The sequence below is a fragment of the Schistocerca gregaria genome, chromosome 8, assembly GCF_023897955.1.
Source record: "Schistocerca gregaria isolate iqSchGreg1 chromosome 8, iqSchGreg1.2, whole genome shotgun sequence".
Lineage (NCBI taxonomy): Eukaryota > Metazoa > Arthropoda > Insecta > Orthoptera > Acrididae > Schistocerca > Schistocerca gregaria.
The window spans coordinates 90,099,545-90,116,373 of record NC_064927.1 but is presented as its reverse complement, the minus strand read 5'-3'; the positions used below and the strand labels follow the sequence as shown (position 1 = coordinate 90,116,373).

The 16,829-nt window shown below is 44.6% G+C and overlaps 1 protein-coding gene across 1 annotated transcript in view; it reads left to right on the top strand.

Annotated features, from left to right (window-relative positions):
- Nucleotides 1-16,829, top strand: part of LOC126285033 (diacylglycerol lipase-alpha) — a 591,792-nt gene that overhangs the window by 21,964 nt on the left and 552,999 nt on the right. The window lies entirely within an intron of this gene.

Below are 16,829 nucleotides of genomic sequence, written 5' to 3'. Positions count from 1 at the left end.
CTTACACCACGCTTTTCCGCCCTATTCTGGGGTATTGCTGTACAGTGCGGGATCCGCATCAGGTGGTCCTGACAGATGACATGGAAAAACTTCAAAGGAGGACAGCTCGTTTTGTATTATCTCGAAATTCAGATTTGTGTGACTTATCGCGTAGAAAAAATTCAGCTAATTTCTTTTAGTACTCATGTGAATAACTTAACACTATTCTTTATTCAGTGTCAATTGCCACTGACATCATACGTGAACTGGAGTGGCAATCATTAAAACAGAGGCGTTTTTCTTTGCGACGGAATCATCTCATGAAATTTCAATCACCAGTCTTCTCCTCCGATTGCGAAAAACATTCTGTTGGCACCCACCTACATAGGGAGAAACGATCATCACGATAAAATAAGAGAAATCAGGGAGCGCACAGAAAAATTTTCGTGTTCGTTTTTCCCGTGTGCCGTTCGAGATTGGAACGGTAGAGGCAGATTTAAGGTGGTTCATTGAACCCTCTGCCAGGCACTTTATTGTGAAAAGCTATTAATCATGTCGATGAATACGTAGATGTAGATGTATGTCTTCTCTCTTTCGTAGAATCACTGACTTCGGTTTGCTTACCTCCTGTCTTTCAAAGTTGTCTCGTAGCGTCTCCGTTGACTTCTCCATACAGGCACAGGATTCAATGTAGAAACAACAGACTGTGCTAAAATGAAATAGCAGAGTGGGGGAAAATTCAGTGCTAACGAACACTGAATGCCACTAGATTTTTATTCATTAACGTTTACCGATAATCAAGAAGAGGCTGATTACGTTCATTCATAAATCAAATTCCACGAAAGCTAATTAGTTGCGGAGCACCATAACAGAAACAGTCTAATGATTCACATTATTACAAGATATCCAAAGCTCCATACGACTGTTCACCAACGCACTACTCAACATGGCAAATAATTTTCAGTAACTTGGTACACTATACCGTCCAAAGCGCACGTTGCCTTTGTCCATATCTGATATAAAACTTCTTGTGAGGTGACACGCACAAACGTTTTCCGAGTCATTGTTACTTTGGACAAATAATTGTCGGCATTTTATTCCACTTGACCATCGCAATACCTGTTGCCTCGTCGTACCTACAGAAGACTCGTAGTGAGTTATAGGAACAGTTTGGCACCTGCTTATTCAGTGCATACTTTTGATTGAGCCATCGTCTTCCATCAGTAATGACCAAGTTAAGTTTACATTTTTACTTTACTTAATGACTTTATGATACTATTACTAATGTTGACGCTATGGATAGGGAATCATGGTAGTGTTCAAATGACACACTATGTGACCAAAAGTATCCGGATACCCCCAGAAACATACGATATTCATGTTGGGCGTATTGTGCTGCCACCTACTGCAAGGTACTCCATTTAAGCGACCTCAGTAGTTACTCTACGTTGTGAGAGAGCAGAATGGGTCGCTCTGCGGAACTCACGGACTTCGGACGTCGTCAGGTGATTGGTTGTCACATGTGTCATACGTCTGTACGCGAGATTTCCACACTCCTAAACTTCCCTAGGTCCACTGTTTCCGATGGGATAGTGGAGTGGAAACGTGAAGGGTCCGTACAGCACGAAAGCGTACAGGCCGACCTCGTCTGTTGAGTGACAGAAACCGCAGACAGTTGAAGAGAGTCGTAATGTTTAATAGGCAGACTCCTATCCTGACAATCACACAGAAATTGCAAATTGCATTAGGATTCACTGCAAGTACAATGACAGTTAGTCGGGAGGTGAGAAAACTTAGATTCCTTGGTCGAGCGGCTGCTCATAAGCCGCACATCACACCGGTAAATGCGAAACGACGCCTCGCTTGCTGTAAGGAGTGCAAACACTGGACGATTGAACAGTGGCAAAATGTTGTGTGGAGTGACGAATGACGATACACAATGTGGAAATTCGATGGCAGGGTGTTGGTATGGCGAATGCCCGGTGAACATCATCTGCCATCGTGTGTAGTGCCAGCAGTAAAATTCGGAGGCGGTGGTGTAATGGTGTGGTCGAATTTTTCTTGGAAGGAGCTTGCACCCCTTGCTGTTTTGCGTGGCACTATCACAAAACAGGCCTACATTGATGTTTTAAGGACCTTTTTGCTTCCCACTATTGAAGAGCAATTCGGGGATGGCGATTGCATCTTTCAACACAATCGAGCACTTGTTCATAATGCAAGGCCTGTGGCGGGGTGGTTACACTACAATAACATCCCAATAATGGACTGGTCTGCACAGAGTCCTGGTCTAAATCCTATAGAATACCTTTGGAATATTTCGGAACGCCGACTTCACGCCAGGCCTCTCCGACCAACATCGATACCTTAGTGCAGCGCAACATCTGATTGTACGTATGCCTGTGAGAGTGGAAGCTGTAATCAAGGCTAAGGATGGGCCAACGCCATACTGAATTCCAGCATTAGCGACGGAGGGCGCCACGAACTTGTAAGTCATTTTCAGCCGGGTGTCCAGATACTTCTGATCACATTGTATATGAATGACAGAAGTTCCACAAGGCTTTTCTCAGATGACGCTGTTATGCACAGAGAACTCACAACGCTACAGAATTGTAAAGAACTGCAGGAATACCGGGACAGGTTCGACGTTTATGAGTTGACCCTCAACGTAAAAAATGTAACATATTGCGGATAAGTAGACGGAGAGAGAGAAAACCAATGAAATATCTCTGCCATGTAAGCAGGAGATCCCGGATTCGAGTCCTGATTGGGGCACACATTTTCGGCTGTCCCCATTGATGTATGTCAACAACACCTGTTGGCAGCTAAGGGTTTCGATTTCATTATCATTTTATTCTAGAGAAGCTGCACGGTCATGAATGGTATCTGATCTTTCGGAAATAGATACCATCTTTATATAGTTAAAGGCTAACCGGCCATTGACCTTTTCCTGTGCGACTGCACACGCTTTGCCCGAACACTTACGGGACTCGTCAGCTTAGTCTGATGCGAGTAATGAGTGAATGGGCAAATATCTATTAGGAGTACTACGAATGTAGGCTATGGACAGTTGGGAATGTGCATTTCGCGGGAGGCGTAAAAGGGGTAAGTCCCTGCAGTCGCACTATCCTCTGTGCCCTCGGTGGCTCAGATGGATAGAGCGTCTGCCATGAAGGCAGGAGATCCTGGGTTCGAGTCCTGGTCGGAGCACACATTTTCATCTGTCCCCATTGATGTATATCAATGACACCTGTTGGCAGCTGTTTAGATTAGTTATCATTTCATTCTGGAGAAGTTGCACGGTCATCAATGTTCTGTTCTTTCGGGAACAGATCCCATATTCATGTAAATATCGAGGAGTATACCTATAGGGCGGTCTGAATTGGAACTCCTGCATGAAACCAATCGCAGTTTAGTCGGATGGCAAACAGACTCACTGGAATAATCCTTGGGAAGTGTAGATGACCTACGTACGAGATAGATTCTAAAACATTCGTTCGGCCAAAACTTGCGTATGAGTCCCGTACCAGATAGGATTTTGGAGGAAGTAGGAAGGATGCAAAAGTGAGCAGCGCGTTTTGTCAGAGGTTCATTTAGTAAAAGTGAAAGTGTCACGAAAATGTTCAGTGAACTCTAGTGGCATACGCTACACGAGAGGCGTGCTGCGTCACGGATGGGTTTATGCTCGAAGTTCCCAGAGCATATGGTCTTAGAAGAGTCAACTAATGTATTGCTTCCTCCTACGTATATCTCGCGAAAAGACCATAAAACAAAATTAAGAGTGTGCTCATTAATTTAAACTCCTAATTTTCTTGGATGTTTGTGTATCTATCAAGCAACGCTCCCCGTTTAATTAACTGCGTAGTACATAGTACAGCTGTTTGCATAGCAACGGGCGTTTGTTGTTGTTTCAAGAGCGAGTTACAGTTCTTAGATCCTTTAGTTTTATCGTAGCTTCTACTCTAGCATCAGCGCATTGAAGCCTACCGTCTAGTTCGTGAGTTGACACAGCTTTAGTATTTCCTGTATACTTTTTACTTTAAACTCTTAAATTTCAACACAATGAGATCTCTTCAGAGCGGATTTTTAGTGCTTGTTTATTCTCCTCTCACATTTGGCATACATTCCAATCTCAGTAGCGCCACAGTCGGGTAATTTTCTGTTTCGTGGGGTTTGTTTGTACTTTCTGACTTAATGCCGACTTGTTTGTCTGTATTTTTTGTGATCTCATTCATTTCCACAGTACAGTATGGCCAGGGACTGTGCTTGTTCTGAACAGATGCGAGAAGAATTGGTTGCTGTCTCTAAACAGCTGGAAGTTCCGTTGGCTACGGTCGACAAGATGCCGGCTAATGCTCAGAGCTGCAGTATCAGGACGCCGGTAACGAGACCTGCGTCGCCATTGGTGCCATTGGACTCCCCTAGTAACCCAGTTGTCGCTGCGTCTTCACATACACACCATCAGACCAATCCGCCTTCCCTCGAGAGTGAGTGTCTGATTACGGTGGGTTCCCGCGTCGCTGGGCTCAAGGCGAAGTAGGGAACGGGCCACGTGCTCTCGGCTCTTTAAGCCTTACTAACAAGTGCCAGGTGTTACCCACTGTTGACAATATTTCTTAGCCAACATGGGATGCCTCTCCTGCTGGGCCAGCGGCCGATTTTCCTGCCCAACCTGGAAAAGTGCAACGGATGGGTATGCTAATATTTGGGAACTCCACCGTTACGCGAATAATGAACCCGCCCAGGGAAATATCAGATAGAGCGCAAAAGAATGGCAGCATGCACTCAGTATGCTTCCTGGAGGACCTCGTAGCTATCGAGCGCACTGGGTGTTTTCGGCTGCAAATGGTGGTACATGTGGGCACGAATGAGTCCTATCGTTGGGTCCTGAGGCCATCTTCGGCTTTCGGCCGGTGGATGATTTGGTGAAGGCAACTAGCACCGCACGCGGCTTGCAGGCTAAGTTCTTTATTTGTATCATCATATCCAGCGTCGACCGCTGGAGTGGAAGGTCTAAATCACAGACGATTCTGAGATGGTATAGGATGGGACTTGGTCGACCATCGCTACCGGGCGGAGGGCTGGAGCATTCCCCTTAATAGGTCAGGCGTGCACTCCAGTAGGAAGCAAGTGCAAGGATAGCACTGTACGTGCCGCGTACACACGGAGGTTTATAACGTAAAGGCAACCCGTAATCCCCCCCCCCCTTCCTGGCCGCCATTTGGGATTAGGGCATCATTGCCTTCCATAATCGAAGATACATCAGTCACAATGTTAACATAGCACACTCGTCCTCGCCTATCGGATGTAGAGAACACTGATACGATTCTAGTAAATCGCAGGAGTATCCACGGTAGCCATCCAGAATTAGTGTCGCGTATTGAAGGTTGCCTGCGCAGATAGTATTAGGAACAGAAAGTTGGTTGAAACACGAAGTGCATAATAACTAAATCCTAAGTTCAGATTGGAATATTTAACGTAAGGATAGGTTAGTTACCAATTGTAGCGGTTCATTTATTGCAGTAAAGAATTCGGTATTATATAGCGAGGTTATCATGCATTCCGGAAGTGGATCAACCTGGGTCAAGGGCGGAGAAAAATGGTAATCGGATCTTTTTATAAAACGCTTGCAATAGAAACTGTGGTGGTAGGGTGCTTCAGAGAGAACTTGCAGAATATCGTGATTAATTTTTCTGAGTATGCTGTTCAAAAAGGAGTTACTTCATCATGTTAGGTATGGAATAGGAGATTCGTGCGATAAAACTAGTGCCAGAGACACGGATTCATGTGACGTTATTCTGTATATCTTATCCGTAAACTACACTACTGGCCACTAAAATTGCTACACCACGAAGATAACGTGCTACAGACGCGAAATTTAACCGACAAGAGGAAGATGCTGTGATATGCAAATGATTAGCTTTTCAGAGCATTCACACGAGGTCGGCGCCGGTGGCGACATCTACAACCTGCTTACATGAGGAAAGTATCCAACCCATTCCTCATACACAAACAGCAGTTGACCGGCGTTGCCTAGTGGAACGTTGTTGTGAGGCATCGTGTAAGGAGGAGAAATGCGTACCATCACGTTTCCGACTTTGATAAACGTCGGATTGTAGCCTATCGTGATTGCAGTTCATCGTATCGCGACATTTCTGCAAGCGTTGTTCGAGATCCAATGACTGTTAGCATAATATGGAATCGGTGGGTTCAGGAGGGTAATACGGAACGCCGTGTTGGATCCCAACGGCCTCCTATCACTAGCAGTCGAGATGACAGGCATCTTATCCGCATGGCTGCAACGGATCGTGCAGCCACATCTAGATCCCTGAGTCAACAGATGGGGACCTTTCCAAGACAACAACCTTCTGCACGAACAGATCGACGACGTTTGCAGCAGCATGGACTATCAGCTCGGAAGCCATGGCTGAGGTTACCTCTGACGCTGCATCACAGACAGGAGCGCCTGCGATGGTGCACTCAACGACGAACCTGGCTGCACGAATGGCAAAACGTCATTTTTTTCGGATGAATTCAGGTTCTGTTTACAGCATCATGATGGTCGCATCCGTGTTTGGCGACATCGCGGTTAACGCACATTGGAAGCGTGTATTCGTCATCGCCATACTGGCGTATCACCCGGCGTCATGATATTGGGTGCCATTGATTACACGTCTCGGTCACCTCCTGTTCGCATTGACGGCACTTTGAACAGTGGACGTTGCATTTCAGATGTGTTACGACCCGTGATCTACCCCTCATTTGATCCCTGTGAAACCCTACATTTCAGCAGGATAATGCACGAGCACATGTTGCAGGTACTGTACGGGCCTTTCTGGATCCAGAAAATGTTCGACTGCTTACTTGGACAGCACATTCTCCAGATCTCTCACCAACTGAAAACGTCTGGTCAATGGTGGCCGAGCAACTGGCTCTTCACAATACGCCAGTCACTACTCTTGATTAACTGTGGTACCGTGTTGAAGCTGCCTGGGCAGCTGAACCTGTACACGCTCTGTTTGACTCAATGCCCAGGCGTATCAAGGCCGTTATTACGGCCAGAGGTTGTTGTTCTGTTTACTGATTTCTCAGGATCTTTGCACCCAAATTGCGTGAAAATGTAATCACATGTCAGTTCTAGTATAATATATATGTCCAATGAATACCCGTTTATCATCGGCATTACTCCTTGGTGTAGCAATTTTAATGGCCAGCAGTGTACTTCGAATAGATAATTCGAGAAACATCTCATGAAGGTATGTTTGTGTCTGGGAGGTCTAAGATGAGGCTTAAGAATTTGCTCTGAAAATACGTATTTAAGCCACATTGAACGATGGATATCAATTTTTCCCACTTGTTCTCCACACTTCCTTCGTCAGCAGTTAATAATTGATGCTGACTACATAAACACACTGCTATTTGTGTCCTGCCACTTTTGCTAAGCAAAATTATTTTTCCATCTTTCTTAATGTTAAGATGAGAAAATTCGACAAATTTGTGCTAATTCAGAGTCTTGTTGTTGTGGTCTTCAGTCCTAAGACTGGTTGGATGCAGCTCTCCATGCTACTCTATCTAATGCAAGCTTCTTCATCTCCCAGTACCTACTGCAACCTACATCCTCCTGAATCTGCTTAGTGTATTCATCTCTTGGCCTCCCTCTACGAGTTTTACCCTCCACACTGCCCTCCAATACTAAATTGGTGATCCCTTGATGCCTCAGAACATGTCCTACCAACCGATCCCTTCTTCAGGTCAAGTTATGCCACAAACGTCTCTTCTCCCCAATCCTATTCAAAACTTCCTCATTAGTTATGTGATCTACCCATCTAATCTTCAGCATTCTTCTGTAGCATCACATTTCGAAAGCTTCTATTCTCTTCTTGTCCAAACTATTTATCGTCCATTTTTCACTTCCATACATGGCTACACTCCATACAAATACTTTCAGAAATGACTTCCTGATACTTAAATCTATACTCGATGTTAACAAATTTCTCTTTTTCAGAAACGCTTTCCTTGCCATTGCCAGTCTACATTTTATATCCTCTCTACTTCGACCATCATCAGTTATTTTGCTCCCCAAATAGCAAAACTCCTTTACTATTTTAAGTGTCTCATTTCCTAATCTAATTCCCTCAGCATCACCTGACTTAATTCGACTACATTCCATTATCCTCGTTTTGCTTTTGTTGATGTTCATCTTATATCCTCCTCTCAAGACACTGTCCATTCCATTCAACTGCTCTTCCAAGTCCTTTGCTGTCTCTGACAGAATTACAATGTCATCGGCGAACCTCAAAGTTTTAATTTCTTCTCCATGGATTTAAATACCTACTCCGAATTTTTCATTTGTTTCCTTCACTGCTTGTTCAATATACAGATTGAATAACATCATGGAGAGACTACAACCCTGTCTCACTCCCTTCCCAACAACTGCTTAACTTTCATGTCCCTCGACTCTTATAACTGCAATCTAGTTTCTGTACAAATTGTAAATAGCCTTTCGCTCCCTGTATTTTACCCCTGCTACCTTCAGAATATGAAACAGAGTGTTCCAATCAACATTGTCGAATGCTTTCTCTAAGTCTACAAATGCTAGAAACGTAGGTTTGCCCTTCCTTAATCTTTCTTGTAAGATAAGTCGTAGGGTCAGTATCGCCTCACGTGTTCCAACATTTCTACGGAATCCAAACTGATCCTCCCCGAGGTCGGCTTCTACTAGTTTTTCCATTCGTCTGTAGAGAATTCGCGTTAGTATTTTGCAGCTGTGACTTATTAAACTGATAATTCGGTAATTTTCACATCTGTCAACACCTGCTTTCTTTGGGATTGGAATTATTATATTCTTCTTAAAGTCTGAGGGTATTTCGCCTGTCTCATACATCTTGCTCACAAGATGGTAGAGTTTTGTCAGGACTGGCTCTCCCAAGGCCGTCAGTAGTTCTAATGGAATGTTGTCTACTCCGGAGGCCTTGTTTCGACTCAGGTCTTTCAGTGCTCTGTCAAACTCTTCACGCAGTATCGTATCTCCCATTTCATCTTCATCTACATCCTCTTCCATTTCCATAATATTGTCCTCAAGTACATCACCCTTGTATAGACCCTCTATATACTCCTTCCACCTTTCTGCCTTCCCTTCTTTGCTTAGAACTGGGTTTCCATCTGAGCTCTTGATGTTCATACAAGTGGTTCTCTTATCTCCAAAGGTCTCTTTAATTTTACTGTAGGCAGTATCTACCTTACCCCTAGTGAGATAAGCCTCTACATCCTTACATTTGTCCTCTAGCCATCCCTGCTTAGCCATTTTGCATTTCCTATCCATCTCATTTTTGAGACGTCTGTGTTCCTTTTTCCCTGCTTCATTTTCTGCATTTTTATATTTTCTACTTTCATCAATTAAATTCAATATTTCTTCTGTTACCCAAGGATTTCTAGCAGCCCTCGTCTTTTTACCTACTTTATCCTCTGCTGCCTTCACTACTTCATCCCTCAGAGCTACCCATTCTTCTTCTACGGTATTTCTTTCCCCTATTCCTGCCAATTGTCCCCTTATGCTCTCCCTGAAACTCTGTACAACTTCTGGTTCTTTCAGTTTATCCAGGTCCCATCTCCTTAAATTCCCACCTTTTTGCAGTTTCTTCTGTTTTAATCTACAGGTCATTACCAACAGATTGTGGTCAGAGTCCACATCTGCCCCTGGAAATGTCTTACAATTTAATACCTGGTTCCTAAATCTCTGTCTTACCATTAATAATCTATCTGAAACCTGTCATTATCTCCAGGCTTCTTCCATGTATACAGCCTTCTTTTAGGATTCTTTAACCAAATGTTAGCTATGATTAAGTTGTGCTCTGAGCAAATTTCTACCAGGCGGCTTCCTCTTTCATTTCTTTGCCCCAGTCCATATTCACCTACTACGTTTCCGTCTCTCCCTTTTCCTACTGACGATTTCCAGTCACCCATGACTATTAAATTTTCGTCACCCTTCACTATCTGAATAATTTCTTTTATTTGATCATACATTTCTTCAATTTCTTCGTCATTTGCAGAGCTAGTTGGCATATAAACTTGTACTACTGTAGTAGGTGTGGGCTTCGTATCTATCTTGGCCACAATAATGCGTTCACTGTGCTGTTTGTAGTAGCTTACCCGCATTCCTATTTTCCTATTCATTATTAAACCTATCCGTAGAACACCAGTTTTCTTTCTCCTCACAACGACATCCTCTTGAGTAGTCCCCGCCCGGAGATCCGAATGGGGGACTATTTTACCTCCGGAATATTTTACCCAAGAGGCGCCATCATCATTTAATCATACAGTAAAGCTGCATGCCCTCGGGAAAAATTACGGCCGTAGTTTCTCCTTGCTTTCAGCCGTTCGCAGTACCAGCACAGCAAGGCCGTTTTGGTTATAATTACAAGGCCAGATCAGTCAATCATCCAGACTGTTGCCCCTGCAACTACTGAAAAGGCTGCTGCCCCTCTTCAGGAACCACACGTTTGTCTGGCCTCTCAACAGATACCCCTCCGTTGTGGTTGCACCTACGGTACGGCTATCTGTATCGCTGAGAGTCTTACCGATGGTCATTCTACCCACGTACCACTCGCGAGTGGAACAGGGAAGGAGGGGGGGATGGGGGAGGAAATCATTTAGTGGTAGCAGAAGCACCCTCGGCTACACGCTATAAGAGTGGCATGCTGACTGCAGATTTGGACCTCATTGACCATATTTTATGCAAAGGCGAGCATACTGCTTCAGATCCGAGAGCTTAATCTAAATATTTTAAATAGAACAGTAGGTAGAGACCATACCCAAAGTGCAGCGAAAGTGTCTTCACCACCACAGTGTTGCAGCTGTAAAGAGAGCAACTGGAATCTGCTTGAGAGAGAGCCAGCTGGGGCACAGCTCTGCTTTGTCAACTTCTTTTCATAATTGCGTCAGGTTTGAAACTTCTGATGCGATTTACGGTAATCCGGTTAGCCCTCGAGCGTGCTAAGGCCGTGTGACAGAGTTTTACCCACTCCGCGGCCCCTCTTTGTTAAACCCAATAAGAAAATCACCTTGAATTTTCTTTATAGCTGTGAGGATATAACAATCGATTATGGCAAACGTGGCGCTGTGGTGTGCGGTGTAACTGCTGCGGTTTTCCGAATATCTAGTAGCGCTGGACACGTCATCGTGACCACACAACCTTTATCAAATTTCAGTGCGGTTCGCGCTTATTGAAATGTACACATGATTAACAACAGCAACTTAGTACCTGGAAAATGGCTTGTTTGCTAGAGAATAACAGAAAGATTGACCATTGACAAACGTAGGCAGGGAGGGAGGGAAACAAACAGCAATTCTCGCCATATACCAGTTTACCTAGCTGTAGACTGCAGACCTCTGGCCGGCCTGTGTGTCTGAGCGGTTCTAGGCGCTTCAGTCTTGAACCGCGCGACCGCTACGGTCGCAGGTTCGAATCCTGCCTCGGGCATGGATGTATGTGATGTCCTTAGGTTAGTTAGGTTAAAGTTGTTCTAAGTTGTAGGGGACTGATGACCTCAGATGTTAAGTCCCATAGTGCTCAGAGCCATTTGACCTATTTTGCAGACCTCTGTTCACAGGCTAAGTAAAACACTGATGACGTGGTGGGTGCATCCTCCGATTTTATATTGTATAAATTACGACGACGTCAAAGTTTTGTCTCTTATTATTAAATGTTACAAATATTTCTCACATTTTCAAATGATATCTTTCTCGGAATTGCAACTTCTTTTTTGTATGCTATAGTGATCTACTCTACATCGATGTAAACAGATTATTATTCAAAAAATGGTTCAAATGGCTCTGAGCACTATGGGACTCAACATCTGAGGTCATCAGTCCCCTAGAACTTAGAACTACTTAAACCTAACTAACCTAAGGACATTACACACATCCATGCCCGAGGCAGCATTCGAACCTGCGACCGTAGCAGTCGCGCGGTTCCGGACTGAGCGCCTGAACCGCTAGACCACCGCGGCCGGCACAGATTATTATTATCATTATTATTATTATTATTATTACTATTATACTGAAATATTTATTTACCGGTAACCCTTGCGAAATCGTACTCCTGTGCATAGAACAAACGCTTGACTACCTTACAACTGGGCAAACGTGTTAGGAGTTTGACGTTAAGCAGTTAAATTATCCATTTAAAATCTCTATGGTTCAAGACACAAAATCTTTTATGTTAATTTTATTAGATTCGGATTTTTCGCCAACGAACTAATGAAAACAACTACCCCAAAACCGTTTTAGGAAAAGATAGTTTTGCTAGCAAATCAGTGTTTATGACGTAATGTCGATTGAGTACTTTTCACACAGGGACATAATACCGCAGGTACTTTAAGTGTTGTACGTGGCTACTATCTGCACACTGTGTTGTGAATCGAGCAAGTAACAAAGAAGCAGTAAATTAAAACGTCATCCTGATGTCTTACTGCATACAAAGCGAAAACGTAGTAAGTAATAAACTTTTTACAGTGCATTATTTTCTAGGGGAAGTCCACACAGGAAAATGTTGGATATGTTTGAAATTATGTATAAAGTTTGTTGGATGTCTAAGTGCTCTCATTCTGAAATACTGAATTAATAAACTCAGGGTAATTTCAAATCGTGAGTTACACTGCCCCAAACACAAATGCACAGCTTCTAACATTAATAGTTGTCCTATTGTGTTAAACGTTTAACATAAGATTACACCTGTTGATGAGTATATTTCGACAACATTTTAAATTTATAAATTTGGTGAATAATTATGTTAAATAACAAAAATCATTTTTTTTTACCCTGACAGCGCTTAGAGAGGCAACCTGCAACCGTGATTTGGTGACACTCTCAGGCGTTTAGTAATGCAGGTACTTTATTCACAGAATACACTGAGTTAACCAAAGCCATGGGACACATCCTAATATCATGTCGGACCTCCTTTTACCTGAATAGCGCAACATCTGCACGTTGCATGAACTCAGCTAATCGTTGGGAGACCGCTGCAGAAATATTGAGCCGTTCTGCCTCTATTGCCGCCCACAACTGTAAGATTTCATGTACGAACTGACCTGTCGATTATTTCCCATAAACAATCGATGAGATTCACGTTGGTCGATTAGGGTGGTCAAATTATCGCTCGAATAGTCCAGAATGTTCTTCAAACAAATTGCGAAGAATTGTGGCTAGGTGACATGGTGGATCGTCATCCATGGAAATTCTTTCGTTGTTTGGAACAGAAAGTCCACGAGTAGCTGCAAATGGCCAGTAATCGGTTCACTTGGATCACAGGACCCGGTCCATTCCATGTAAACACAACGCACACCATTATGGAGCCGCCACCAGCTTCCCCGGTGCCTTGTTGACAACTTGGATCCACGGCTTCGTGGGGTCTGCGCCACGCTCGAAACCTACCACCAACTTTTGCCAACCGAAGTCGGGACTCATCTAACCAGGCCGCAGATTTCCAGTCATCTAGGATCCAACTGATATAGTCAGGAGCACAGAAGAAGTGTTGAAGGCGATATCATAGTGTTAGCAAAAGCTTTCGCGTCGGTCGTCCTCTGCTATAGCCGATTAACGCAAAATTTCGCCGAATTGACGTATCAGATATGTTCGTCATACTTTCTACATTGATTTCTGCGGTTATTTCACGCAATAGTGCTTGTCTGTTAGCACTGACAACTCTATGCATAATCTGCTGCTCTCAGTCGTTAGATGGACGCCACTGCCCACTTCGATGTTTCTGGTAAGAGATAGTGCCAGAGATTTGCTATTCTCAGCACCCTCTTACACCGTAGATCTCGGAATATTGAGTCCCCCAATGATTTCCGGAGCGGAATGCCTCTCACGTCTAGCTTCAACTACCATTCGCGTTCAAAGTCTGTTAATTCCCGTCGTGCAGCCACAATCACGGCGTTAAACCTTGTCGCGTGAATCACCTGAGTACAAATGACACCACCTCCAACGTAGTGCCCTTTCATACGTTGTGCACGAGATGCTTCCACCATCTGTATACACACACACACACACACACACACACACACACACACACACACACACACATCAAAAACGTTTTGCATCACGTCGGTTCCGATAGCTCCGGAACCTGTACAGAAAATTGGAATAGGGATCAGCATAAACATCATCTCCACACTTTTTATTGTTCATGAAAGCCACACATTGCATGTTGTACCGCCATACAGCGAGACCTTCAAGAGGTGGTGGTTCAGACTGCTGCACACACCGGTACATGTAATACCCAGTAGCACGTCTTCTTGCATTGACGCATGTCTGTATCCGCCGTGGCACATTATCCACAAGTTCATCAAGGCACTGTCGGTCCAGATTGTCCCACTCCTCAACGGCGATTCGGCGTAGATCCTTCAGAGTGGTTGGTGGGTCACGTCGTCCATAAGCAGCCCTTTTCAGTGTATCCCAGGCAGGTTCGATAGGGTTCATGTCTGGAGAACTTGCTGGCCATTCCAGTGGAGCGATGTCGTTATCTTGAAGGAAGTCATTCACAAGGTGTGCACGATGAGGACCCGAATTGTCGTCCATGAAGACGAATGCCTGGCCAATATGCTGCCGATATAGTTGCACTGGCGGTCAGAGCATCCCAATAACGTGTCGTATAGCCATTACGGCGCCTTCCATCACCACCAGCGGCGTACGTCGGCTCTATATAATTCCACCCTAAAACAGCAGGGAACCTCCACCTTCCTGCACTGGCTGGATCGTGTGTCTAAGGCGTTCAGCCTGACCGTGTTGCCTCCAAGCACGTCTCCGATGATTGTCTGGTTGAAGGCATATGTGACTCTCATTGGTGAAGAGAACGTGATGCCACTCCTGAGCGGTCCATTCGGAATGTTGTTGGGCCCATCTGTACGGCTCTGTGTCGTGGTTGCAAAGCTGGAGCTCGCTGTGGATGTCGGAAGTGAAGCTGCGCATCATGCAGCCTACTGCGCACAGTTTGGGTCGTAACACGACGTCCTGTATCTGCACGAAAAGCATTATTCAACATGGAGGCATTGCTGTCAGGGTTCCTCTGAGCCATAATCCGTAGGTAGCGGTCACCCACTACAGCAGTTGACCTAAGGCGGCCTGAGCGAGGCATTTCATCGACAGTTCCTGCCTCTCTGTATCTCCTCCATGTCCGAACAACATGGCTTTGTTTCACTCCGAGACGCATGGACACTTCCCTTGTTGAGAGCCCTTCCTGGAACGAAGTAATAATGCGTAGGCGATCGAACCGCGGTAGTGACCGTCTAGGCATGGCTGAACTACAGACAACAAGAGCCTTGTACCTTATTCCTGGATGTATGACTGGAACTGATCGGCTGTCGGACCCCTCCGTCTAATAGGCGCTGCACATGTGTGGTTGTTTACATGTTTGGGCGGGTTTAGTGGCATCTCTGAACAGTCAGAGGGACTGTGTCTGTGATACACTATCCACAGCCAACGTTTTATCTTGAGGAGTTCTGGGAACTGGGGTGGTGCAATCTTTTTTTTTTGTGTCCATGGCTTTTGTCACTTCAGTGTAAGTAAAATTTCGTTATTTGGATAGCAGCTTGGCGTAGTGACCTTAATGGCCTGCCGTGTGCCTCGAAGTCGCTGCCTTGAGATGTGCTGTAAGTAGGCTGTTTGGGTTTTTATTTTGGTAACGCCACGTAGCGGTCTGTATGAAAATCACTGACCGTGCTGTGTGCAGTCTATGTCTGGTTTGCATTGTTGGAATATTTGCTATTGTAGTGTTGGGCAGTTTGACGTGAACAGCAGGTAGCATTGCGCAAGGAGAGGTGAATCGCCACCAGTGGTGGATGTGGGGCACAGTTTTGAGAGCGGACGATATATATTATGACTTTTGGACACTATTGAGGTAAATACATTGTTTGTTCTCCATCAAAATCTTTCATTTACTAACTATGCCTATCAGTAGTTAGTGTCTTCAGTAGTTATTTTATTTAGCTGGCAGTATTGGCGCTCGCTTTATTGCAGTAGTTCGAGTAACGATGATTTTTGTGAGGTAAGTGATTCATGAAAGGTATAGGTTATTGTTAGTCAGGGCCAGTCTTTTGTAGGGATTATTGAAAGTCAGATTACGTTGCGATAAAAATATTGTCAGTTTAGTGTTAATCAGAATAAGTAAAGAGAGAAATGTCTGAGTACGTTCAGTTTCGCTCAGGTGTTTGAAAATCAAATAACGTAAGGGGTTAACCAGCACATTCATTTATAAATTTGTCTAAGGGGATGATTCAGTGTTTCACCGCTAGTGCAGCACTGTGCTGACGTCCTTACTGCTGTGAAATGTCTTGTGCCTGACGTAGCTGAGATGTGGCTTGTGTTGCAGGAGTGATGTACCTGTTACAGAGGTCTGACTTGTTTTTCGGGACCAATGTGCCTGTTGCTGAGTTGTGGATTGTGTTAGAGAAATCATGTGCCTGTAGCTGAGGGGTGTCCTTTTCTTCAGGAGTCATGTGCCTGTAGCTGAGGTGTCTGTTGTGTTTCAGGAATCATGTGCCTGTAGCTGAGGCGTGTCTTGTGTTTCAGGAATCATGTTCCTGTAGCTGAGGCGTGTCTTGTGTTTCAGGGATCATGTGCCTGGAGCTGCGGCGTCTCTCGTGTTACAGGAATGACGTGCCTGTAGCTGAGGCATCTCTTGTGTTTCAGAAATCATGTAGCTGAGGCGTCCCTGCGTCCCTTGTGTTTCAGAAATCATGTGCCTGTAGCTGAGGCATCCCTTGTGTTTCAGAAATCATGTGCCTGTAGGTGAGGCATCCGTTGTGTTTCAGAAATCATGTGCCTGTAGCTGAGTCGCTTCTTGTGTTTCAGGGATC